The sequence below is a fragment of the Anser cygnoides genome, chromosome 11 (genome assembly GCF_040182565.1).
Source record: "Anser cygnoides isolate HZ-2024a breed goose chromosome 11, Taihu_goose_T2T_genome, whole genome shotgun sequence".
NCBI classification, from domain to species: Eukaryota; Metazoa; Chordata; class Aves; order Anseriformes; family Anatidae; genus Anser; species Anser cygnoides.
In genome coordinates, this window is record NC_089883.1 from 11,000,150 (window position 1) to 11,023,168 (window position 23,019).

The 23,019-nt window shown below is 56.0% G+C and overlaps 3 long non-coding RNA genes and 11 other non-coding genes across 14 annotated transcripts; 11 read left to right on the forward strand and 3 right to left on the reverse strand.

Annotated features, from left to right (window-relative positions):
* The first annotated feature begins 881 nt into the window (after positions 1 to 881).
* TRNAM-CAU (transfer RNA methionine (anticodon CAU)) lies at positions 882 to 953 on the forward strand. Its single transcript has one exon. It is a non-coding gene; the product is annotated as a tRNA-Met (tRNA).
* A 547-nt stretch (positions 954 to 1,500) lies between these two features.
* TRNAG-UCC (transfer RNA glycine (anticodon UCC)) lies at positions 1,501 to 1,572 on the forward strand. The gene has a single exon. It is a non-coding gene; the product is annotated as a tRNA-Gly (tRNA).
* A 1,117-nt stretch (positions 1,573 to 2,689) lies between these two features.
* On the forward strand, positions 2,690 to 2,761 carry TRNAQ-CUG (transfer RNA glutamine (anticodon CUG)). The gene has a single exon. It is a non-coding gene; the product is annotated as a tRNA-Gln (tRNA).
* A 760-nt stretch (positions 2,762 to 3,521) lies between these two features.
* On the reverse strand, positions 3,522 to 4,696 carry LOC125181797 (uncharacterized). Its single transcript, XR_007160553.2, has 2 exons — positions 4,374 to 4,696; positions 3,522 to 4,007 (listed from the first exon to the last, which is right to left on the reverse strand). It is a non-coding gene; the product is annotated as an uncharacterized lncRNA (long non-coding RNA).
* A 3,705-nt stretch (positions 4,697 to 8,401) lies between these two features.
* On the forward strand, positions 8,402 to 8,483 carry TRNAS-AGA (transfer RNA serine (anticodon AGA)). Its single transcript has one exon. It is a non-coding gene; the product is annotated as a tRNA-Ser (tRNA).
* Positions 8,484 to 9,918: 1,435 nt separating this feature from the next.
* Positions 9,919 to 9,990, forward strand: TRNAM-CAU (transfer RNA methionine (anticodon CAU)). The gene has a single exon. It is a non-coding gene; the product is annotated as a tRNA-Met (tRNA).
* Positions 9,991 to 10,537: 547 nt separating this feature from the next.
* TRNAG-UCC (transfer RNA glycine (anticodon UCC)) lies at positions 10,538 to 10,609 on the forward strand. The gene has a single exon. It is a non-coding gene; the product is annotated as a tRNA-Gly (tRNA).
* Positions 10,610 to 11,726: 1,117 nt separating this feature from the next.
* On the forward strand, positions 11,727 to 11,798 carry TRNAQ-CUG (transfer RNA glutamine (anticodon CUG)). Its single transcript has one exon. It is a non-coding gene; the product is annotated as a tRNA-Gln (tRNA).
* Positions 11,799 to 12,551: 753 nt separating this feature from the next.
* LOC136791719 (uncharacterized) lies at positions 12,552 to 13,606 on the reverse strand. Its single transcript, XR_010834281.1, has 2 exons — positions 13,404 to 13,606; positions 12,552 to 13,037 (listed from the first exon to the last, which is right to left on the reverse strand). It is a non-coding gene; the product is annotated as an uncharacterized lncRNA (long non-coding RNA).
* A 3,815-nt stretch (positions 13,607 to 17,421) lies between these two features.
* Positions 17,422 to 17,503, forward strand: TRNAS-AGA (transfer RNA serine (anticodon AGA)). The gene has a single exon. It is a non-coding gene; the product is annotated as a tRNA-Ser (tRNA).
* Positions 17,504 to 18,938: 1,435 nt separating this feature from the next.
* Positions 18,939 to 19,010, forward strand: TRNAM-CAU (transfer RNA methionine (anticodon CAU)). Its single transcript has one exon. It is a non-coding gene; the product is annotated as a tRNA-Met (tRNA).
* Positions 19,011 to 19,557: 547 nt separating this feature from the next.
* On the forward strand, positions 19,558 to 19,629 carry TRNAG-UCC (transfer RNA glycine (anticodon UCC)). Its single transcript has one exon. It is a non-coding gene; the product is annotated as a tRNA-Gly (tRNA).
* A 1,117-nt stretch (positions 19,630 to 20,746) lies between these two features.
* TRNAQ-CUG (transfer RNA glutamine (anticodon CUG)) lies at positions 20,747 to 20,818 on the forward strand. Its single transcript has one exon. It is a non-coding gene; the product is annotated as a tRNA-Gln (tRNA).
* A 760-nt stretch (positions 20,819 to 21,578) lies between these two features.
* On the reverse strand, positions 21,579 to 22,633 carry LOC136791702 (uncharacterized). The gene is made up of 2 exons (XR_010834247.1): positions 22,431 to 22,633; positions 21,579 to 22,064 (listed from the first exon to the last, which is right to left on the reverse strand). It is a non-coding gene; the product is annotated as an uncharacterized lncRNA (long non-coding RNA).
* Positions 22,634 to 23,019: the final 386 nt, after the last annotated feature.

Consider the following 23,019-nt stretch of genomic DNA (forward strand, 5'->3'; position numbering starts at 1 on the left):
TCAGGTGCTGACCCGTGTGCTAGAAAAGAGCAGGAGGCTTCAGAGAGGCCTTCTTTTGGTCCCATGGCCAGCTGCTCCGGCAGCAAAGGCCCTGGGAGGAAGAGGGGCTGATGCTGGTAGCCTGGCCTTGTTTGCTGAAGTGGGAAGGGATAGGACAAGGGCTAATACCCTGAGGTATTATCGCAAGGAGAGAGCCCCTAGAAGCAGAATGTGTGTAAGGCCCATACCGGTACCTGGCTTGTCCCCTGCAGTTGTCCCACTGACGGTCACAGAGCCGCAAAGGACTAAGGGGCAGCTCAAAGGCTCTGCCCTGAGCTATCCCCACTGCGGAAGGCAGGCAGTCTCCAGCAGCGCTCCTTCTATGCCCAGCCCTGTGTGTTGTGTTTGAGCTTTATCTCGTGTGTCTGGCTGCTGTGTGCCGGGGCGTGTAGACAGGCCAGGGAAGCAGCAGGCAGAGGCAGAAACATGCAGGCCTGAGCATGGCCACCTCGTCCCTCGTCCCCCGTGACAGGCTCTACCTACGCTTCAGGGCTGGGGCTGAGGGCTTTCCCTGTGTGCCTGGCAGGCCCCTGGCCGGTGGTGGGCACAGCCCTGTGTCTGTGAGGGAGCAGCGAGGGCTGGGCTGCGTCAGGCAGTCGGAGGAGCCATGCTCCGCAGGGGAGCGCAGCACAGGCAGGGGCAGGGCGCTGTGTGTCAGGGGGCGCAGTCCCCATCACGGGGCAGCGTGATTTGCGGGCATGGTGGCGGCCCTGGTGAGCTGTGTGGAGAGCAGGTTGTGGGCAGCCTACAAAGCAGGCAGGCAGGCGCCCCATTGCTGCGGGTTTGGCTCAGGGCGCACCACGCAGGGCTGGGTGAGGTGGGGGGAGAGGGGCTTGGGGGGGAGCAGAGTGGCGCAGCGGAAGCGTGCTGGGCCCATAACCCAGAGGTCGATGGATCGAAACCATCCTCTGCTACAGCCTTTAGTTGCAGGCTCCTGTCAAGCTTTTGTGCCACTGCGGCCCTTCCTCTCTCAGGACAGCCATGGCTTTGGCTGTTGCACTCCCTCTGCACTGTCTCTCTCGCTCTCCACCCTTCTCCTTTGCTTTCTTGCCAGTCAGCACTCCAAAAGGGCCCCTCAGCAGGGCAGGCTGCTGTGGAGCAGCAGACATACCTCAGCCCTCAACTCTGCCCAGGATACGCAGGCGGCTCTGCTAGCTATGCTGACACTGTCACGGTTGCACACCCCCACCTACACATGCAGAGCACGTACACGGGCAGCCCGCGTCAGACCCGAAGGAGAGCAGCGCCAGCAGCAGCAGCCAGGGAGGCAGCAACGGGCGTTGCAGAAGACGGAGAAGACAGAGGTGTTTCTGGTAGCTGTGCGTCATCCCTGTCTTCGAGAATGAGACAGAATGGCAGGGGCCCCCCAGCAGGTTGAGGCAGGGTGTGGGCAGGTGGCTGGAAGGAGGAGCCCATTGAGTTGGTGAGCTGCCGGAGCCCCAGGGAGGCACGCAGACAGATGCGTTGGTGGTATAGTGGTGAGCATAGCTGCCTTCCAAGCAGTTGACCCGGGTTCGATTCCCGGCCAACGCACCCCAGCTTTTCTTCAGCCAAGCTGCAGAAGCAGTGTGTCGTGCTCCAAAACCACCCCGTTTCTGTCCTGACGTTTGAGTGCCATGTGCCCTGGGGCATTCAGCCTTCCTTGCGTCCCCAGAGCATGGTGCTGCCTGCTTTCTCTCCCAGGGACGAGCACCCCCATGACGAGGGTGCTGCAGAGAAATGCTGAAGCAGTTTGGTGCTGCAGCAGGTGGATGGCTGTCCTTTATGGCTCAAAGGCCTGTCTGGCTGTCTGAAATCACACCAGCTTGACTGAATTTACTCTCTTCTTCATCCTCTGTATTTGGCATCTCTGTGGAGCTGGCTGGTCAAAGGTGGGGTTGCTTCAAAGAGTATGCTGGTGTGTACAACACCAGTGTTCAGAGCACAGCGTTCTTTCCTCTGAGGTTGGGTTTGAAATACTCTTTTGCACAATCGTAGCCAGGACTGCACATGTCAGCATCCCTGTGTCCCCGGGCTGCGTGCAGAGCCACTGCCATACTATACTGAGACTCCGGCATTTTTTAGACCTTCCGAATATAACCGGAAGTGGATGCAACAATGTTCCTGGGAAGAAGGAAGTGAGATACACACTCCGCACTCTGGAGATACCACTCTGCCACCTTTCCAGGCATGTTTCTTTGCACTCTGAGCCCCAGCCTATTCCCGTGGTTCCCCTTCCACAGAAGTACAGCAAACAGCAGAAGCCATTTGTGCCTGCCAGCGGTACGAGGGCTCCAAGCTCACGTCCATCCTGTGATCACCAGGATGGAGACTCATTTCTCAAAGGCTTCCTGTCTTTCTGTTGTGCACCTGTTTATGGTAGTTGCTGTGGAATGAGGTCAGGGACGTCCGTATAGCCGTGGAAGTGCACCAAGCATGGGGATTGACTCGCAGACACGGGAGAGGGCTGGTTTTGCCTGCTGTGTTTCCAGTGGAAAGAGTTAGGATGTCAGGAGAGAGGGCACCTGAGTGCCATCAGAGAAAGAAGGCATTCAGCGTTGTGCAATTCATAGGAAGGTGTGTTGTGTCATCCTGGCAGCTCTTCCTTTTGTTGAACCTCGTGCTATGCTCCATCACTTGCTCACAGCAGGGACACAGCAGGTGTCCAGAGGGTCCCATGGTGTAATGGTGAGCACTCTGGACTCTGAATCCAGCGATCTGAGTTCAAATCTCAGTGGGACCTCTGCAGCTTTTGGCACCCAGACTCCTTTCCTCACCGTGCTTTCATCTCAGGAGAACAGTGCCTTCCTAGGAGCTCTGTTGCATTCTTTCGCTTCAGTCTTCCTGCTTGCCTCTCCTCCTCCTCTGTGTTACCCTCCTGCCCTGTGCTCCACGCTCCCCACACCGCCCCGCCCGTGCCTCTTGCTTACTGAGCCCTGGCACCCGCTGGAGTAGAGGAGGCTTTGCAGATCCGTGGCCAGTGGCATGTTGGTTATCTCCAAAGACGGGCACTCCACAACACCCATGAGCACCTGATTACCATCTTTGACCACCCTCCCTGCAGCAGTAGAGAGTTACTGTGTGTGGCATTTAGTGGGTTTAATCAGGTGTGCGCTGCGTTTTGCCGCCACGAGGGGACACCACTGAGAAGAGGCTGCCTCTCTCTCCTTTATCCCGCCTGCCCAGCCTACCCTCCCCAGGTATTTAGACACATGGATAAGATGCCCGCTGAGCCTTCTCTTCTGCAGGCTAAGCAGTCCCTGCTCTCGCAGCCTCCCCTTTCATCATTCACGACAGAATCACAGAGCGGTTGAGCTTGGCGGGGTCTCTGCAGGACATCTTGTCCGTCTCTTGCCTGGGGACATACTCGCTGCCCTGAGGGAAGGCAGGTTCTCCCTCCTCTCTTTCCAGCAGAAACAGGTAAGCTTTCCTTGCAATGCTTTCCTTGAGGCGTGAGGAGCTAATGGAGGCAGGAAGAGAACAGACCACCACGAGTCTCCAGCTATGCTGCACAAGGTCTTTAATGGGAAGGTAGAAAGGCAGTGGCACAGTACAGAGACCAAGAAGAACGTCTGCAGGGTTCAGGGAGGCAGAGAGAATGGCCCGTCCATCTCAGGGATGTCTGCCCCAAATGGGATGATCCACGCGCTTCAGCAGTTGAAGCGGCAGAGTGGGGAAGGCAGACACAGCCCTGACCCCCCCAGACCAAGGGAGCCCCCAGAAGAGATGGGAACCCCCCCAGTGCTGAGGGAGCTGCCAACAGCAGCTGACAGAGAGGATCCCACGGCGGTGTTCTGAGGGAAAGAGGTGAGGATGGGGCCCGGCAGGGTCACCACGACCGGGGAGGCCTCAATGACAACCGTCGAGTCAGCGCACCGGGCGACACACGGCTCACTGCAGCTGCTTGCAAGTGGGGTTGGGCCAGAGGCACCGCAGGGGGATGGGACACAGGGTCTGAAGCAAGACATCTCTCGTCGAGGGAGGCAAAGCTGAAACACAGAGTAGCAGGGAGGGAACACAGACCCCAAGATCAGCCTTTGTCATCTCCACAGCAGAAATCGCCGCATTGAAGATTGGACAGGATGCACAGGGCTATTTGGTAAGAGTCCGTCTGTTTTCAGGTGCTAATTCTTGCAGAGAGACATCCCTGCAGCTGACCCCCATCAATCTCCCTCTGCTTGAGAGGTCCCCACAGTCCCCAGCTCTCCAAATCCACCCCTTCCAAAGGGAGAGAGGTCACAGGCCCGAAACATCTGTATTGCAGTGCCAATCTGAGGCAGCCCAAGTTCCAAACTGAGGCGCCAGCATGAAAGCAATGGGGCCCTCAGGGAGAGCTGGAGTGAACGCAGGCTTACCTCGTTCCTCAAGGAAAGGGAGAGAGAAGAGAAGTGGATGCAGAGCCTGCAGCAGCACGGTCTTTTATGCTGCATCCCAGAGCCCCATGGGAACAGAAACATTCCTTGCTCATGAAGCATCAGAACACCTCATAGCTGCTTCCTTCAGAGGCCTTGTTGGTGGTTAAGAGCTTGCTTCTTTCATCTGACAGCTTTTGTTCCTGCCTCATACCACCCGACATTGAACTGATGTATCTGTGTCCCAGGCTCCTAAGGCCAATTACGACAGAGGTCTTAGGCTCCCTGTGCGGGATTGTGTGATTCCATCATACAAACGTCCTCTGGAGTCTCATCCACTTTGTGGTGAGCATGGCCACCAGTCACGGTGACAGTCAGCCACAGAGGACTTGAGAGGTCACCGCACAAGGGCATTCAGTGCTGAGATTGGAGCTAATTCTGCGAGACGTTTCTCCTTGTTGTTCATCACAGACACGCAGGAGACTATGGAGTAAGGTCAGGTAGAAGATCAAGACAGGACACGTGGGGGAGACATGGCCCATGTTTCCAAGATGTTTCAGCAAGGATGGAGTGTTGTGAAGTAGAGGAAGTCTCCTGAAGGCAGAGGAGAGGACAACAAGGTCATTGCTGACACTCGTCATGCTCTGACAGAGCCCAAAGACAAAGTTCCGTGAAAGTTCTGAAGCAGTGAGACCTTCCTCTGTGCCTTCACAGAAATGCAGCAGGGCAAGGCATAGGAACGTGATCCAAGAGATGCCCGCGTCCTTCCCTGAAGCTGAACCAATGTCCAGTTGACCTGGTTTGCTCAACACATTTGTCCCACTGGCCAGAGGTCTGGCTGGCCTGCTTTTGAGGCGAGGCTTGCGGCACGGAGCCAAAACCTGATTTCTTTTTTTCCTGGAGCAGAGATGGAGCAGCCGCTTACATGAGTTCCAAGTACAAAGTGTCTTGGGATCTGCCTCCCAGCACACCTGACAGTCATCCTGATGTGGAAGAGCTGGGAAAATCCCTGAACTGCAGGCAAACATGAGTCACCCAGCTGCGGACTGCAGTGGACATGGTTTTTCGGCCTCAGGCATGGCAGGAATAGCAGAGCTCCTAGTCTCACTCCTCGCAAAGTGCTGCTTTCCTCACCAAGGGAGTTTCCAAGTGGCTTTGTACCCTTCCTGAAACACCAGGTGCTTTTACACATTCTCGTGCTGCTGCCTCCCAAGGCATTACCTTTGTGTGGCTGGTCCAGAGTCCACGTTACTCGTGTTGGACTGGAAAGGACCTTTGGAGGTGAGCCACTCCAACCTCCTGTGCACTGCAGGCTCACCTAGATGAGGTTTCTCAGGTGGGACTCATCACCCTTCCTAGACCTTGCCCACCTCAAGGAGTTCTCAGGTGAGTCCTGGCCCTAGATGCACTTTATCAGTACTTTAGTTTCCCCTGCTGACTGGTTCAGCTGTTAGCTGCTTTTATAAGGTAAGAGTCACGAATCCACCAAAGAGGAACGCTTTCACCTGGGAAGGGGCTGGCATGCTGGACTTCACTGCCAGCCAGGGGCTCTCCCAGCTGACCTTCCCAGGCCCACAAGCAGGCCACCAGGAAGGAAGTGACAGAGAGGATGCCAGCAGTGTTGAGCAGATCTCAAGGCCTGGAGATGGAGGGGAAATAAATACCACAATTAAACATGAAGCCTCCCTCCAGGATTGGCAGGAAAGGGTGTGCTGGGACACACTTCCCCTTGTCCTTCCAGCACTTCTGCCCAGGAGAGCTTTCTGGTCTCTGGTACACAAGGATAACCAGGGCAGGTGGTGTTCAGTGCACGTACCCAGCCCTCATGTTCTCTGTGGTGCCAATTAGCACGCTCAGACCCCTTGGCTCATGGAGATCAAACCTAGAATTAGCTGTGGGCTTTCACACCCGGATGAAAGAACAGGGCTCAGAAAAGCTCTTCAAACAACAGCCCTGTCTCCTGTGAATAACCGTCACCACCCATAAAAAAAAAAAATTAAAAGAGAAAAAACAAGGACAACATTTGATCCCATACCTTAATTAGGAATTTTCACAGGCAATGAAAGGCGTGAGGGCATTTTCTGAGATGAGCTCCTACCCCAGGAGGTGGGACACCTCAGGTGCGGAAGCCCAAGAGCACAGCCCTCAGAGGAGCACGTACAGGAGGAAAGGCTTGACCTGAGCATACTCCCCTGGAGTTGGGCAAAAGGCAGGAGAAAGAAGCTGCTCAGGAGTCGGAATGGAACCCATGCCTCCCAGGGAGACTGCATCCTGAATGTTTGGCCCTGCTTCCTGTCCACAGCCCTGCTCCCGTCCCTGAACCTTCCCAGAGCCAGCCTGCCTCCTTCAGCCTCCACCAGGCAGGGTTGCAGGGTGCACACTTGCCCTCCGTGCAACATGGGCTGCTGCCAGGCCACTGCAGCACCTTTGTGTATGTGGGAGCATAGGGAGGAAGAGTCCCTGGCACAGGGGCAGCACACTGCTAACGCTTCTCCCTAAGGCCAAGGCAATCCTTCACGGCAGCAACCAAAGGAGGTGCCAGCAAGCGTTGGCTCTGCGCATTCAACGTCCTGCCAAGGGGCTCAAGGCACAAGCGTACTCTTCCCCTGACTCCCTCCTTCCCTCCAGAGCCTGTGGAAATGCAAAACCAACCACTTGGCTGACAGGGCTGTTTCATAGCCTATTTGTGGGGGAGCAAGGGTGCTTCCTTCTGCCCTATGTGGGCCCCAGCCGGCTGGCTACAGAGGGCTCTACGACATAGAGCCCTCGGGGGAAGCCTGAGACAGTCTCACAGTGTCAGTGCACAGGAAAACGCTTGGAGAGTCAACGAGAAATGACAGGATATGGGCCGAGTGCTGAGCAATGACTGAGATCCAGTGTCACAGGGATGAGGCTTCTTTGCAGCCCTTGGAGCAGAAGAGGGGGAGCACAACTCTGTCTTAGACTTGCGGCTTCAAAGCTTCTCTGGAATGTCGGGTTGACTCCCGATGCTGTGACGCTATGTTGGACTGACTCCTAAACTGTGTGACAGTTCATGGCAGAGAAACACCACCACCTCTACACTGACAATCCAACACCATCTTCCCACCATTGCTGCTGCATAGCCGGTTTTAGGCATCTCAGAAAGGGACCCACCACTCTCCAAAGCTGAGCCAATGAGCGATGTTGGTTGTGCTTCTGTGATAGCATACTTAAGAAAGGGGGAAAAAAAAAACCCACGCTGTGCAACAGCATCTGGGAGAGAGGAATGAGGAAAAGTAGAGAGAAGCAACCCTGCAGACACCAAGTACAATGAAGAAGGATGGGAAGGAGATGCTCCAGGTCTGGAGAAGAAGTTGTCCTGTGGCCTGCGTCGAGGACAGTGGAGGAGCAAGCTGTCCCCCTACAGCCCATGTAAAAGACCATGGTGGAGCAGGTTGATATGGCCCGAAGGACGTTACAGACCACTGTTAGCCATCAGAGGAACAGACTCCGGGCCAGAACTGCAATCCAAGGAGAGGAGCTCATGGTGGAGCAGGGTGTCTGGTGGGAGCTGCAGCGTGTGGGGGACGCAGTCTGGAGGAGTCTGTTCCTGAAGGACTGCATCCTGTTGTAAGGACCATGTTGGAGTGGTTCTTGAAGAACCGCATTGTGTTGGAAGCCCACATTGGATCAGTTTGGGAAAGACTGCATCCCATGACTAATATCCCATACCACAGCTACCAGCAACAGTGTCTGTCTCCACATAGGTTGTCTCCACGCCTTTTCCATGGAAGCAGTAGAGATGGCAGGTGAGCAGAAATGATTCAGTGTGTAGAAACGATTCCATATGCCGTACGGCAGTGTGAGGCCAAGGTGCTGGGAGGTGCATCCTTATCCGTGGGGTTCCACCAGTCAAGGGGCCAGGAAGCCTGTCAGCAGGTGCCATTTTGGGCTGATGTTGCAGGTCCACTGTGCACCGGCTTTGGGTGCAGCCTGTCCTTGAGAGTGCCAGGGAGCTGGTCATCATTGCACAGGGCACTTGATGATCCCAGCAGAGCTGTCTGGAGCAGGTAGTTGTGGCCGAGTGGTGAAGGCGATGGACTAGAAATCCATTGGGGTTTCCCCGCGCAGGTTCGAATCCTGCCAACTACGGCATGCAGTCCCCTTTTGGTCTGCCTGCAGTGACCGTGCAGCTGCCATGGGATGCAGGCCCCCAGGCACAGTCGTGTTCCTCCAGCTGCACAGGGCCTTGCCAGAGAACACAGCAACTCCCCCTTGCTCACTGCGAGTCCTTGTCCTCGCCTCCACCCCAACACTGCCTGAATGGGCAAGTAATCCTGATCCCATTTACCAGTCAGGCAAGAATTGGGCACAGAAAAGGCCACTGATGTCCAGGGGCTGTAGAAGTCCTTCTGTGAACAGTGGCGTCATCCTAAAGGGAAGACACTTCCTAGCTCTGAGAGCAGTGGATCCTCGTGGATCTTGCCTGAAGGCCACGGGGTTCTAACGGCTGACCCCTCTCCGTCCCCAGCCCTTGCACACATAGGGACAACCTTTCCCAGGGGTCTTTCCTAAATTTGGCATAAAGCTGAGATGCTGAGGGGTGCACCGGTCTATCCTGTCTGCTTCTCCTCTGAGGAAGAAGAGCAAGTGCAAAAGGACGTGTGGTGGGGACTGTGGCATCCATCAGACTACTCCCTGCTGTCTCAGGTGCTGACCCGTGTGCTAGAAAAGAGCAGGAGGCTTCAGAGAGGCCTTCTTTTGGTCCCATGGCCAGCTGCTCCGGCAGCAAAGGCCCTGGGAGGAAGAGGGGCTGATGCTGGTAGCCTGGCCTTGTTTGCTGAAGTGGGAAGGGATAGGACAAGGGCTAATACCCTGAGGTATTATCGCAAGGAGAGAGCCCCTAGAAGCAGAATGTGTGTAAGGCCCATACCGGTACCTGGCTTGTCCCCTGCAGTTGTCCCACTGACGGTCACAGAGCCGCAAAGGACTAAGGGGCAGCTCAAAGGCTCTGCCCTGAGCTATCCCCACTGCGGAAGGCAGGCAGTCTCCAGCAGCGCTCCTTCTATGCCCAGCCCTGTGTGTTGTGTTTGAGCTTTATCTCGTGTGTCTGGCTGCTGTGTGCCGGGGCGTGTAGACAGGCCAGGGAAGCAGCAGGCAGAGGCAGAAACATGCAGGCCTGAGCATGGCCACCTCGTCCCTCGTCCCCCGTGACAGGCTCTACCTACGCTTCAGGGCTGGGGCTGAGGGCTTTCCCTGTGTGCCTGGCAGGCCCCTGGCCGGTGGTGGGCACAGCCCTGTGTCTGTGAGGGAGCAGCGAGGGCTGGGCTGCGTCAGGCAGTCGGAGGAGCCATGCTCCGCAGGGGAGCGCAGCACAGGCAGGGGCAGGGCGCTGTGTGTCAGGGGGCGCAGTCCCCATCACGGGGCAGCGTGATTTGCGGGCATGGTGGCGGCCCTGGTGAGCTGTGTGGAGAGCAGGTTGTGGGCAGCCTACAAAGCAGGCAGGCAGGCGCCCCATTGCTGCGGGTTTGGCTCAGGGCGCACCACGCAGGGCTGGGTGAGGTGGGGGGAGAGGGGCTTGGGGGGGAGCAGAGTGGCGCAGCGGAAGCGTGCTGGGCCCATAACCCAGAGGTCGATGGATCGAAACCATCCTCTGCTACAGCCTTTAGTTGCAGGCTCCTGTCAAGCTTTTGTGCCACTGCGGCCCTTCCTCTCTCAGGACAGCCATGGCTTTGGCTGTTGCACTCCCTCTGCACTGTCTCTCTCGCTCTCCACCCTTCTCCTTTGCTTTCTTGCCAGTCAGCACTCCAAAAGGGCCCCTCAGCAGGGCAGGCTGCTGTGGAGCAGCAGACATACCTCAGCCCTCAACTCTGCCCAGGATACGCAGGCGGCTCTGCTAGCTATGCTGACACTGTCACGGTTGCACACCCCCACCTACACATGCAGAGCACGTGCACGGGCAGCCCGCGTCAGACCCGAAGGAGAGCAGCGCCAGCAGCAGCAGCCAGGGAGGCAGCAACGGGCGTTGCAGAAGACGGAGAAGACAGAGGTGTTTCTGGTAGCTGTGCGTCATCCCTGTCTTCGAGAATGAGACAGAATGGCAGGGGCCCCCCAGCAGGTTGAGGCAGGGTGTGGGCAGGTGGCTGGAAGGAGGAGCCCATTGAGTTGGTGAGCTGCAGGAGCCCCAGGGAGGCACGCAGACAGATGCGTTGGTGGTATAGTGGTGAGCATAGCTGCCTTCCAAGCAGTTGACCCGGGTTCGATTCCCGGCCAACGCACCCCAGCTTTTCTTCAGCCAGGCTGCAGAAGCAGTGTGTCGTGCTCCAAAACCACCCCGTTTCTGTCCTGACATTTGAATGCCATGTGCCCTGGGGCATCGAGCCTTCCTTGCGTCCCCAGAGCATGGTGCTGCCTGCTTTCTCTCCCAGGGACGAGCACCCCCATGACAAGGGTGCTGCAGAGAAATGCTGAAGCAGTTTGGTGCTGCAGCAGGTGGATGGCTGTCCTTTATGGCTCAAAGGCCTGTCTGGCTGTCTGAAATCACACCAGCTTGAATGAATTTACTCTCTTCTTCATCCTCTGTATTTGGCATCTCTGTGGAGCTGGCTGGTCAAAGGTGGGGTTGCTTCAAAGAGTATGCTGGTGTGTACAACACCAGTGTTCAGAGCACAGCGTTCTTTCCTCTGAGGTTGGGTTTGAAATACTCTTTTGCACAATCGTAGCCAGGACTGCACATGTCGGCATCCCTGTGTCCCCAGGCTGCATGCAGTGCCACTGCCATACTATACTGAGACTCCGGCATTTTTTAGACCTTCCGAATATAACCAGAACTGGATGCAACAATGTTCCTGGGAAGAAGAAAGTGAGATACACACTCCGCACTCAGGAGATACCACTCTGCCACCTTTCCAGGCATGTTTCTTTGCACTCTGAGCCCCAGCCTATTCCCGTCGTTCCCCTTCCACAGAAGTACAGCAAACAGCAGAAGCCATTTGTGCCTGCCAGCGGTACGAGGGCTCCAAGCTCACGTCCATCCTGTGATCACCAGGATGGAGACTCATTTCTCAAAGGCTTCCTGTCTTTCTGTTGTGCACCTGTTTATGGTAGTTGCTGTGGACTGAGGTCAGGGACGTCCGTATAGCCGTGGAAGTGCACCAAGTGTGGGGATTGACTCGCAGACACAGGAGAGGGCTGGTTTTGCCTGCTGTGTTTCCAGTGGAAAGTGTTAGGATGTCAGGAGAGAGGGCGCCTGAGTGCCATCAGAGAAAGAAGGCATTCAGCGTTGTGCAATTCATAGGAAGGTGTGTTGTGTCATCCTGGCAGCTCTTCCTTTTGTTGAACCTCGTGCTATGCTCCATCACTTGCTCACAGCAGGGACACAGCAGGTGTCCAGAGGGTCCCATGGTGTAATGGTGAGCACTCTGGACTCTGAATCCAGCGATCTGAGTTCAAATCTCAGTGGGACCTCTGCAGCTTTTGGCACCCAGACTCCTTTCCTCACCGTGCTTTCATCTCAGGAGAACAGTGCCTTCCTAGGAGCTCTGTTGCATTCTTTCGCTTCAGTCTTCCTGCTTGCCTCTCCTCCTCCTCTGTGTTACCCTCCTGCCCTGTGCTCCACGCTCCCCACACCGCCCCGCCCGTGCCTCTTGCTTACTGAGCCCTGGCACCCGCTGGAGTAGAGGAGGCTTTGCAGATCAGTGGCATGTTGGTTATCTCCAAAGACGGGCACTCCACAACACCCATGAGCACCTGATTACCATCTTTGACCACCCTCCCTGCAGCAGTAGAGAGTTACTGTGTGTGGCATTTAGTGGGTTTAATCAGGTGTGCGCTGCGTTTTGCCGCCACGAGGGGACACCACTGAGAAGAGGCTGCCTCTCTCTCCTTTATCCCGCCTGCCCAGCCTACCCTCCCCAGGTATTTAGACACATGGATAAGATGCCCGCTGAGCCTTCTCTTCTGCAGGCTAAGCAGTCCCTGCTCTCGCAGCCTCCCCTTTCATCATTCACGACAGAATCACAGAGCGGTTGAGCTTGGCGGGGTCTCTGCAGGACATCTTGTCCGTCTCTTGCCTGGGGACATACTCGCTGCCCTGAGGGAAGGCAGGTTCTCCCTCCTCTCTTTCCAGCAGAAACAGGTAAGCTTTCCTTGCAATGCTTTCCTTGAGGCGTGAGGAGCTAATGGAGGCAGGAAGAGAACAGACCACCAAGAGTCTCCAGCTATGCTGCACAAGGTCTTTAATGGGAAGGTAGAAAGGCAGTGGCACAGTACAGAGACCAAGAAGAACGTCTGCAGGGTTCAGGGAGGCAGAGAGAATGGCCCGTCCATCTCAGGGATGTCTGCCCCAAATGGGATGATCCACGCGCTTCAGCAGTTGAAGCGGCAGAGTGGGGAAGGCAGACACAGCCCTGACCCCCCCAGACCAAGGGAGCCCCCAGAAGAGATGGGAACCCCCCCAGTGCTGAGGGAGCTGCCAACAGCAGCTGACAGAGAGGATCCCACGGCGGTGTTCTGAGGGAAAGAGGTGAGGATGGGGCCCGGCAGGGTCACCACGACCGGGGAGGCCTGGATGGCAACCGTCGAGTCAGCGCACCGGGCGACACACGGCTCACTGCAGCTGCTTGCAAGTGGGGTTGGGCCAGAGGCACCGCAGGGGGATGGGACACAGGGTCTGAAGCAAGACATCTCTCGTCGAGGGAGGCAAAGCTGAAACACAGAGTAGCAGGGAGGGAACACAGACCCCAAGATCAGCCTTTGTCATCTCCACAGCAGAAATCGCCGCATTGAAGATTGGACAGGATGCACAAGGCTATTTGGTAAGAGTCCGTCTGTTTTCAGGTGCTAATTCTTGCAGAGAGACATCCCTGCAGCTGACCCCCATCAATCTCCCTCTGCTTGAGAGGTCCCCACAGTCCCCAGCTCTCCAAACCCACCCCTTCCAAAGGGAGAGAGGTCACAGGCCCGAAACATCTGTATTGCAGTGCCAATCTGAGGCAGCCCAAGTTCCAAACTGAGTCGCCAGCATGAAAGCAATGGGGCCCTCAGGGAGAGCTGGAGTGAACGCAGGCTTACCTCGTTCCTCAAGGAAAGGGAGAGAGAAGAGAAGTGGATGCAGAGCCTGCAGCAGCACGGTCTTTTATGCTGCATCCCAGAGCCCCATGGGAACAGAAACATTCCTTGCTCATGAAGCATCAGAACACCTCATAGCTGCTTCCTTCAGAGGCCTTGTTGGTGGTTAAGAGCTTGCTTCTTTCATCTGACAGCTTTTGTTCCTGCCTCATACCACCCGACATTGAACTGATGTATCTGTGTCCCAGGCTCCTAAGGCCAATTACGACAGAGGTCTTAGGCTCCCTGTGCGGGATTGTGTGATTCCATCATACAAACGTCCTTTGGAGTCTCATCCACTTTGTGGTGAGCATGGCCACCAGTCACGGTGACAGTCAGCCACAGAGGACTTGAGAGGTCACCGCACAAGGGCATTCAGTGCTGAGATTGGAGCTAATTCTGCGAGACGTTTCTCCTTGTTGTTCATCACAGACACGCAGGAGACTATGGAGTAAGGTCAGGTAGAAGATCAAGACAGGACACGTGGGGGAGACATGGCCCATGTTTCCAAGATGTTTCAGGAAGGATGGAGTGTTGTGAAGTAGAGGAAGTCTCCTGAAGGCAGAGGAGAGGACAACAAGGTCATTGCTGACACTCGTCATGCTCTGACAGAGCCCAAAGACAAAGTTCCGTGAAAGTTCTGAAGCAGTGAGACCTTCCTCTGTGCCTTCACAGAAATGCAGCAGGGCAAGGCATAGGAACGTGATCCAAGAGATGCCCGCGTCCTTCCCTGAAGCTGAACCAATGTCCAGTTGACCTGGTTTGCTCAACACATTTGTCCCACTGGCCAGAGGTCTGGCTGGCCTGCTTTTGAGGCGAGGCTTGCGGCACGGAGCCAAAACCTGATTTCTTTTTTTCCTGGAGCAGAGATGGAGCAGCCGCTTACATGAGTTCCAAGTACAAAGTGTCTTGGGATCTGCCTCCCAGCACACCTGACAGTCATCCTGATGTGGAAGAGCTGGGAAAATCCCTGAACTGCAGGCAAACATGAGTCACCCAGCTGCGGACTGCAGTGGACATGGTTTTTCGGCCTCAGGCATGGCAGGAATAGCAGAGCTCCTAGTCTCACTCCTCGCAAAGTGCTGCTTTCCTCACCAAGGGAGTTTCCAAGTGGCTTTGTACCCTTCCTGAAACACCAGGTGCTTTTACACATTCTCGTGCTGCTGCCTCCCAAGGCATTACCTTTGTGTGGCTGGTCCAGAGTCCACGTTACTCGTGTTGGACTGGAAAGGACCTTTGGAGGTGAGCCACTCCAACCTCCTGTGCACTGCAGGCTCACCTAGATGAGGTTTCTCAGGTGGGACTCATCACCCTTCCTAGACCTTGCCCACCTCAAGGAGTTCTCAGGTGAGTCCTGGCCCTAGATGCACTTTATCAGTACTTTAGTTTCCCCTGCTGACTGGTTCAGCTGTTAGCTGCTTTTATAAGGTAAGAGTCACGAATCCACCAAAGAGGAACGCTTTCACCTGGGAAGGGGCTGGCATGCTGGACTTCACTGCCAGCCAGGGGCTCTCCCAGCTGACCTTCCCAGGCCCACAAGCAGGCCACCAGGAAGGAAGTGACAGAGAGGATGCCAGCAGTGTTGAGCAGATCTCAAGGCCTGGAGATGGAGGGGAAATAAATACCACAATTAAACATGAAGCCTCCCTCCAGGATTGGCAGGAAAGGGTGTGCTGGGACACACTTCCCCTTGCCCTTCCAGCACTTCTGCCCAGGAGAGCTTTCTGGTCTCTGGTACACAAGGATAACCAGGGCAGGTGGTGTTCAGTGCACGTACCCAGCCCTCATGTTCTCTGTGGTGCCAATTAGCACGCTCAGACCCCTTGGCTCATGGAGATCAAACCTAGAATTAGCTGTGGGCTTTCACACCCGGATGAAAGAACAGGGCTCAGAAAAGCTCTTCAAACAACAGCCCTGTCTCCTGTGAATAACCGTCACCACCCATAAAAAAAACAACAAACACAAGGACAATATTTGATCCATGGACCTAATTAGGAATTTTCACAGGCAATGAAAGGCGTGAGGGCATTTTCTGAGATGAGCTCCTACCCCAGGAGGTGGGACACCTCAGGTGCGGAAGCCCAAGAGCACAGCCCTCAGAGGAGCACGTACAGGAGGAAAGGCTTGACCTGAGCATACTCCCCTGGAGTTGGGCAAAAGGCAGGAGAAAGAAGCTGCTCAGAAGTCGGAATGGAACCCATGCCTCCCAGGGAGACTGCATCCTGAATGTTTGGCCCTGCTTCCTGTCCACAGCCCTGCTCCCGTCCCTGAACCTTCCCAGAGCCAGCCTGCCTCCTTCAGCCTCCACCAGGCAGGGTTGCAGGGTGCACACTTGCCCTCCGTGCAACATGGGCTGCTGCCAGGCCACTGCAGCACCTTTGTGTATGTGCGAGCATAGGGAGGAAGAGTCCCTGGCACAGGGGCAGCACACTGCTAACGCTTCTCCCTAAGGCCAAGGCAATCCTTCACGGCAGCAACCAAAGGAGGTGCCAGCAAGCGTTGGCTCTGCACATTCAACGTCCTGCCAAGGGGCTCAAGGCACAAGCGTACTCTTCCCCTGATTCCCTCCTTCCCTCCAGAGCCTGTGGAAATGCAAAACCAACCACTTGGCTGACAGGGCTGTTTCATAGCCTATTTGTGGGGGAGCAAGGGTGCTTCCTTCTGCCCTATGTGGGCCCCAGCCGGCTGGCTACAGAGGGCTCTACGACATAGAGCCCTCGGGGGAAGCCTGAGACAGTCTCACAGTGTCAGTGCACAGGAAAACTCTTGGAGAGTCAACGAGAAATGACAGGATATGGGCCGAGTGCTGAGCAATGACTGAGATCCAGTGTCACAGGGATGAGGCTTCTTTGCAGCCCTTGGAGCAGAAGAGGGGGAGCACAACTCTGTCTTAGACTTGCGGCTTCAAAGCTTCTCTGGAATGTCGGGTTGACTCCCGATGCTGTGACGCTATGTTGGACTGACTCCTAAACTGTGTGACAGTTCATGGCAGAGAAACACCACCACCTCTACACTGACAATCCAACACCATCTTCCCACCATTGCTGCTGCATAGCCGGTTTTAGGCATCTCAGAAAGGGACCCACCACTCTCCAAAGCTGAGCCAATGAGCGATGTTGGTTGTGCTTCTGTGATAGCATACTTAAGAAAGGGGGAAAAAAAAAACCCACGCTGTGCAACAGCATCTGGGAGAGAGGAATGAGGAAAAGTAGAGAGAAGCAACCCTGCAGACACCAAGTACAATGAAGAAGGATGGGAAGGAGATGCTCCAGGTCTGGAGAAGAAGTTGTCCTGTGGCCTGCGTCGAGGACAGTGGAGGAGCAAGCTGTCCCCCTACAGCCCATGTAAAAGACCATGGTGGAGCAGGTTGATATGGCCCGAAGGACGTTACAGACCACTGTTAGCCATCAGAGGAACAGACTCCGGGCCAGAACTGCAATCCAAGGAGAGGAGCTCATGGTGGAGCAGGGTGTCTGGTGGGAGCTGCAGCGTGTGGGGGACGCAGTCTGGAGGAGTCTGTTCCTGAAGGACTGCATCCTGTTGTAAGGACCATGTTGGAGTGGTTCTTGAAGAACCGCATTGTGTTGGAAGCCCGCATTGGATCAGTTTGGGAAAGACTGCATCCCATGACTAATATCCCATACCACAGCTACCAGCAACAGTGTCTGTCTCCACATAGGTTGTCTCCACGCCTTTTCCATGGAAGCAGCAGAGATGGCAGGTGAGCAGAAATGATTCAGTGTGTAGAAACGATTCCATATGCCGTACGGCAGTGTGAGGCCAAGGTGCTGGGAGGTGCATCCTTATCCGTGGGGTTCCACCAGTCAAGGGGCCAGGAAGCCTGTCAGCAGGTGCCATTTTGGGCTGATGTTGCAGGTCCACTGTGCACCGGCTTTGGGTGCAGCCTGTCCTTGAGAGTGCCAGGGAGCTGGTCATCATTGCACAGGGCACTTGATGATCCCAGCAGAGCTGTCTGGAGCAGGTAGTTGTGGCCGAGTGGTGAAGGCGATGGACTAGAAATCCATTGGGGTTTCCCCGCGCAGGTTCGAATCCTGCCAACTACGGCATGCAGTCCCCTTTTGGTCTGCCTGCAGTGACCGTGCAGCTGCCATGGGATGCAGGCCCCCAGGCACAGTCGTGTTCCTCCAGCTGCACAGGGCCTTGCCAGAGAACACAGCAACTCCCCCTTGCTCACTGCGAGTCCTTGTCCTCGCCTCCACCCCAACACTGCCTGAATGGGCAAGTAATCCTGATCCCATTTACCAGTCAGGCAAGAATTGGGCACAGAAAAGGCCACTGATGTCCAGGGGCTGTAGAAGTCCTTCTGTGAACAGTGGCGTCATCCTAAAGGGAAGACACTTCCTAGCTCTGAGAGCAGTGGATCCTCGTGGATCTTGCCTGAAGGCCACGGGGTTCTAACGGCTGACCCCTCTCCGTCCCCAGCCCTTGCACACATAGGGACAACCTTTCCCAGGGGTCTTTCCTAAATTTGGCATAAAGCTGAGATGCTGAGGGGTGCACCGGTCTATCCTGTCTGCTTCTCCTCTGAGAAAGAAGAGCAAGTGCAAAAGGACGTGTGGTGGGGACTGTGGCATCCATCAGACTACTCCCTGCTGTCTCAGGTGCTGACCCGTGTGCTAGAAAAGAGCAGGAGGCTTCAGAGAGGCCTTCTTTTGGTCCCATGGCCAGCTGCTCCGGCAGCAAAGGCCCTGGGAGGAAGAGGGGCTGATGCTGGTAGCCTGGCCTTGTTTGCTGAAGTGGGAAGGGATAGGACAAGGGCTAATACCCTGAGGTATTATCGCAAGGAGAGAGCCCCTAGAAGCAGAATGTGTGTAAGGCCCATACCGGTACCTGGCTTGTCCCCTGCAGTTGTCCCACTGACGGTCACAGAGCCGCAAAGGACTAAGGGGCAGCTCAAAGGCTCTGCCCTGAGCTATCCCCACTGCGGAAGGCAGGCAGTCTCCAGCAGCGCTCCTTCTATGCCCAGCCCTGTGTGTTGTGTTTGAGCTTTATCTCGTGTGTCTGGCTGCTGTGTGCCGGGGCGTGTAGACAGGCCAGGGAAGCAGCAGGCAGAGGCAGAAACATGCAGGCCTGAGCATGGCCACCTCGTCCCTCGTCCCCCGTGACAGGCTCTACCTGCGCTTCAGGGCTGGGGCTGAGGGCTTTCCCTGTGTGCCTGGCAGGCCCCTGGCCGGTGGTGGGCACAGCCCTGTGTCTGTGAGGGAGCAGCGAGGGCTGGGCTGCGTCAGGCAGTCGGAGGAGCCATGCTCCGCAGGGGAGCGCAGCACAGGCAGGGGCAGGGCGCTGTGTGTCAGGGGGCGCAGTCCCCATCACGGGGCAGCGTGATTTGCGGGCATGGTGGCGGCCCTGGTGAGCTGTGTGGAGAGCAGGTTGTGGGCAGCCTACAAAGCAGGCAGGCAGGCGCCCCATTGCTGCGGGTTTGGCTCAGGGCGCACCACGCAGGGCTGGGTGAGGTGGGGGGAGAGGGGCTTGGGGGGGAGCAGAGTGGCGCAGCGGAAGCGTGCTGGGCCCATAACCCAGAGGTCGATGGATCGAAACCATCCTCTGCTACAGCCTTTAGTTGCAGGCTCCTGTCAAGCTTTTGTGCCACTGCGGCCCTTCCTCTCTCAGGACAGCCATGGCTTTGGCTGTTGCACTCCCTCTGCACTGTCTCTCTCGCTCTCCACCCTTCTCCTTTGCTTTCTTGCCAGTCAGCACTCCAAAAGGGCCCCTCAGCAGGGCAGGCTGCTGTGGAGCAGCAGACATACCTCAGCCCTCAACTCTGCCCAGGATACGCAGGCGGCTCTGCTAGCTATGCTGACACTGTCACGGTTGCACACCCCCACCTACACATGCAGAGCACGTACACGGGCAGCCCGCGTCAGACCCGAAGGAGAGCAGCGCCAGCAGCAGCAGCCAGGGAGGCAGCAACGGGCGTTGCAGAAGACGGAGAAGACAGAGGTGTTTCTGGTAGCTGTGCGTCATCCCTGTCTTCGAGAATGAGACAGAATGGCAGGGGCCCCCCAGCAGGTTGAGGCAGGGTGTGGGCAGGTGGCTGGAAGGAGGAGCCCATTGAGTTGGTGAGCTGCAGGAGCCCCAGGGAGGCACGCAGACAGATGCGTTGGTGGTATAGTGGTGAGCATAGCTGCCTTCCAAGCAGTTGACCCGGGTTCGATTCCCGGCCAACGCACCCCAGCTTTTCTTCAGCCAGGCTGCAGAAGCAGTGTGTCGTGCTCCAAAACCACCCCGTTTCTGTCCTGACATTTGAATGCCATGTGCCCTGGGGCATCGAGCCTTCCTTGCGTCCCCAGAGCATGGTGCTGCCTGCTTTCTCTCCCAGGGACGAGCACCCCCATGACAAGGGTGCTGCAGAGAAATGCTGAAGCAGTTTGGTGCTGCAGCAGGTGGATGGCTGTCCTTTATGGCTCAAAGGCCTGTCTGGCTGTCTGAAATCACACCAGCTTGAATGAATTTACTCTCTTCTTCATCCTCTGTATTTGGCATCTCTGTGGAGCTGGCTGGTCAAAGGTGGGGTTGCTTCAAAGAGTATGCTGGTGTGTACAACACCAGTGTTCAGAGCACAGCGTTCTTTCCTCTGAGGTTGGGTTTGAAATACTCTTTTGCACAATCGTAGCCAGGACTGCACATGTCGGCATCCCTGTGTCCCCAGGCTGCATGCAGTGCCACTGCCATACTATACTGAGACTCCGGCATTTTTTAGACCTTCCGAATATAACCAGAACTGGATGCAACAATGTTCCTGGGAAGAAGAAAGTGAGATACACACTCCGCACTCAGGAGATACCACTCTGCCACCTTTCCAGGCATGTTTCTTTGCACTCTGAGCCCCAGCCTATTCCCGTCGTTCCCCTTCCACAGAAGTACAGCAAACAGCAGAAGCCATTTGTGCCTGCCAGCGGTACGAGGGCTCCAAGCTCACGTCCATCCTGTGATCACCAGGATGGAGACTCATTTCTCAAAGGCTTCCTGTCTTTCTGTTGTGCACCTGTTTATGGTAGTTGCTGTGGACTGAGGTCAGGGACGTCCGTATAGCCGTGGAAGTGCACCAAGTGTGGGGATTGACTCGCAGACACAGGAGAGGGCTGGTTTTGCCTGCTGTGTTTCCAGTGGAAAGTGTTAGGATGTCAGGAGAGAGGGCGCCTGAGTGCCATCAGAGAAAGAAGGCATTCAGCGTTGTGCAATTCATAGGAAGGTGTGTTGTGTCATCCTGGCAGCTCTTCCTTTTGTTGAACCTCGTGCTATGCTCCATCACTTGCTCACAGCAGGGACACAGCAGGTGTCCAGAGGGTCCCATGGTGTAATGGTGAGCACTCTGGACTCTGAATCCAGCGATCTGAGTTCAAATCTCAGTGGGACCTCTGCAGCTTTTGGCACCCAGACTCCTTTCCTCACCGTGCTTTCATCTCAGGAGAACAGTGCCTTCCTAGGAGCTCTGTTGCATTCTTTCGCTTCAGTCTTCCTGCTTGCCTCTCCTCCTCCTCTGTGTTACCCTCCTGCCCTGTGCTCCACGCTCCCCACACCGCCCCGCCCGTGCCTCTTGCTTACTGAGCCCTGGCACCCGCTGGAGTAGAGGAGGCTTTGCAGATCCGTGGCCAGTGGCATGTTGGTTATCTCCAAAGACGGGCACTCCACAACACCCATGAGCACCTGATTACCATCTTTGACCACCCTCCCTGCAGCAGTAGAGAGTTACTGTGTGTGGCATTTAGTGGGTTTAATCAGGTGTGAGCTGCGTTTTGCTGCCACGAGGGGACACCACTGAGAAGAGGCTGCGTCTCTCTCCTTTATCCCGCCTGCCCAGTCTACCCTCCCCAGGTATTTAGACACATGGATAAGATGCCCGCTGAGCCTTCTCTTCTGCAGGCTAAGCAGTCCCTGCTCTCGCAGCCTCCCCTTTCATCATTCACGACAGAATCACAGAGCGGTTGAGCTTGGCAGGGTCTCTGCAGGACATCTTGTCCGTCTCTTGCCTGGGGACATACTCGCTGCCCTGAGGGAAGGCAGGTTCTCCCTCCTCTCTTTCCAGCAGAAACAGGTAAGCTTTCCTTGCAATGCTTTCCTTGAGGCGTGAGGAGCTAATGGAGGCAGGAAGAGAACAGACCACCAAGAGTCTCCAGCTATGCTGCACAAGGTCTTTAATGGGAAGGTAGAAAGGCAGTGGCACAGTACAGAGACCAAGAAGAACGTCTGCAGGGTTCAGGGAGGCAGAGAGAATGGCCCGTCCATCTCAGGGATGTCTGCCCCAAATGGGATGATCCACGCGCTTCAGCAGTTGAAGCGGCAGAGTGGGGAAGGCAGACACAGCCCTGACCCCCCCAGACCAAGGGAGCCCCCAGAAGAGATGGGAACCCCCCCAGTGCTGAGGGAGCTGCCAACAGCAGCTGACAGAGAGGATCCCACGGCGGTGTTCTGAGGGAAAGAGGTGAGGATGGGGCCCGGCAGGGTCACCACGACCGGGGAGGCCTCAATGGCAACCGTCGAGTCAGCGCACCGGGCGACACACGGCTCATTGCAGCTGCTTGCAAGTGGGGTTGGGCCAGAGGCACCGCAGGGGGATGGGACACAGGGTCTGAAGCAAGACATCTCTCGTCGAGGGAGGCAAAGCTGAAACACAGAGTAGCAGGGAGGGAACACAGACCCCAAGATCAGCCTTTGTCATCTCCACAGCAGAAATCGCCGCATTGAAGATTGGACAGGATGCACAGGGCTATTTGGTAAGAGTCCGTCTGTTTTCAGGTGCTAATTCTTGCAGAGAGACATCCCTGCAGCTGACCCCCATCAATCTCCCTCTGCTTGAGAGGTCCCCACAGTCCCCAGCTCTCCAAATCCACCCCTTCCAAAGGGAGAGAGGTCACAGGCCCGAAACATCTGTATTGCAGTGCCAATCTGAGGCAGCCCAAGTTCCAAACTGAGTCGCCAGCATGAAAGCAATGGGGCCCTCAGGGAGAGCTGGAGTGAACGCAGGCTTACCTCGTTCCTCAAGGAAAGGGAGAGAGAAGAGAAGTGGATGCAGAGCCTGCAGCAGCACGGTCTTTTATGCTGCATCCCAGAGCCCCATGGGAACAGAAACATTCCTTGCTCATGAAGCATCAGAACACCTCATAGCTGCTTCCTTCAGAGGCCTTGTTGGTGGTTAAGAGCTTGCTTCTTTCATCTGACAGCTTTTGTTCCTGCCTCATACCACCCGACATTGAACTGATGTATCTGTGTCCCAGGCTCCTAAGGCCAATTACGACAGAGGTCTTAGGCTCCCTGTGCGGGATTGTGTGATTCCATCATACAAACGTCCTTTGGAGTCTCATCCACTTTGTGGTGAGCATGGCCACCAGTCACGGTGACAGTCAGCCACAGAGGACTTGAGAGGTCACCGCACAAGGGCATTCAGTGCTGAGATTGGAGCTAATTCTGCGAGACGTTTCTCCCTGTGGTTCATCACAGACACGCAGGAGACTATGGAGTAAGGTCAGGAAGAAGATCAAGACAGGACACGTGGGGGAGACATGGCCCATGTTTCCAAGATGTTTCAGCAAGGATGGAGTGTTGTGAAGTAGAGGAAGTC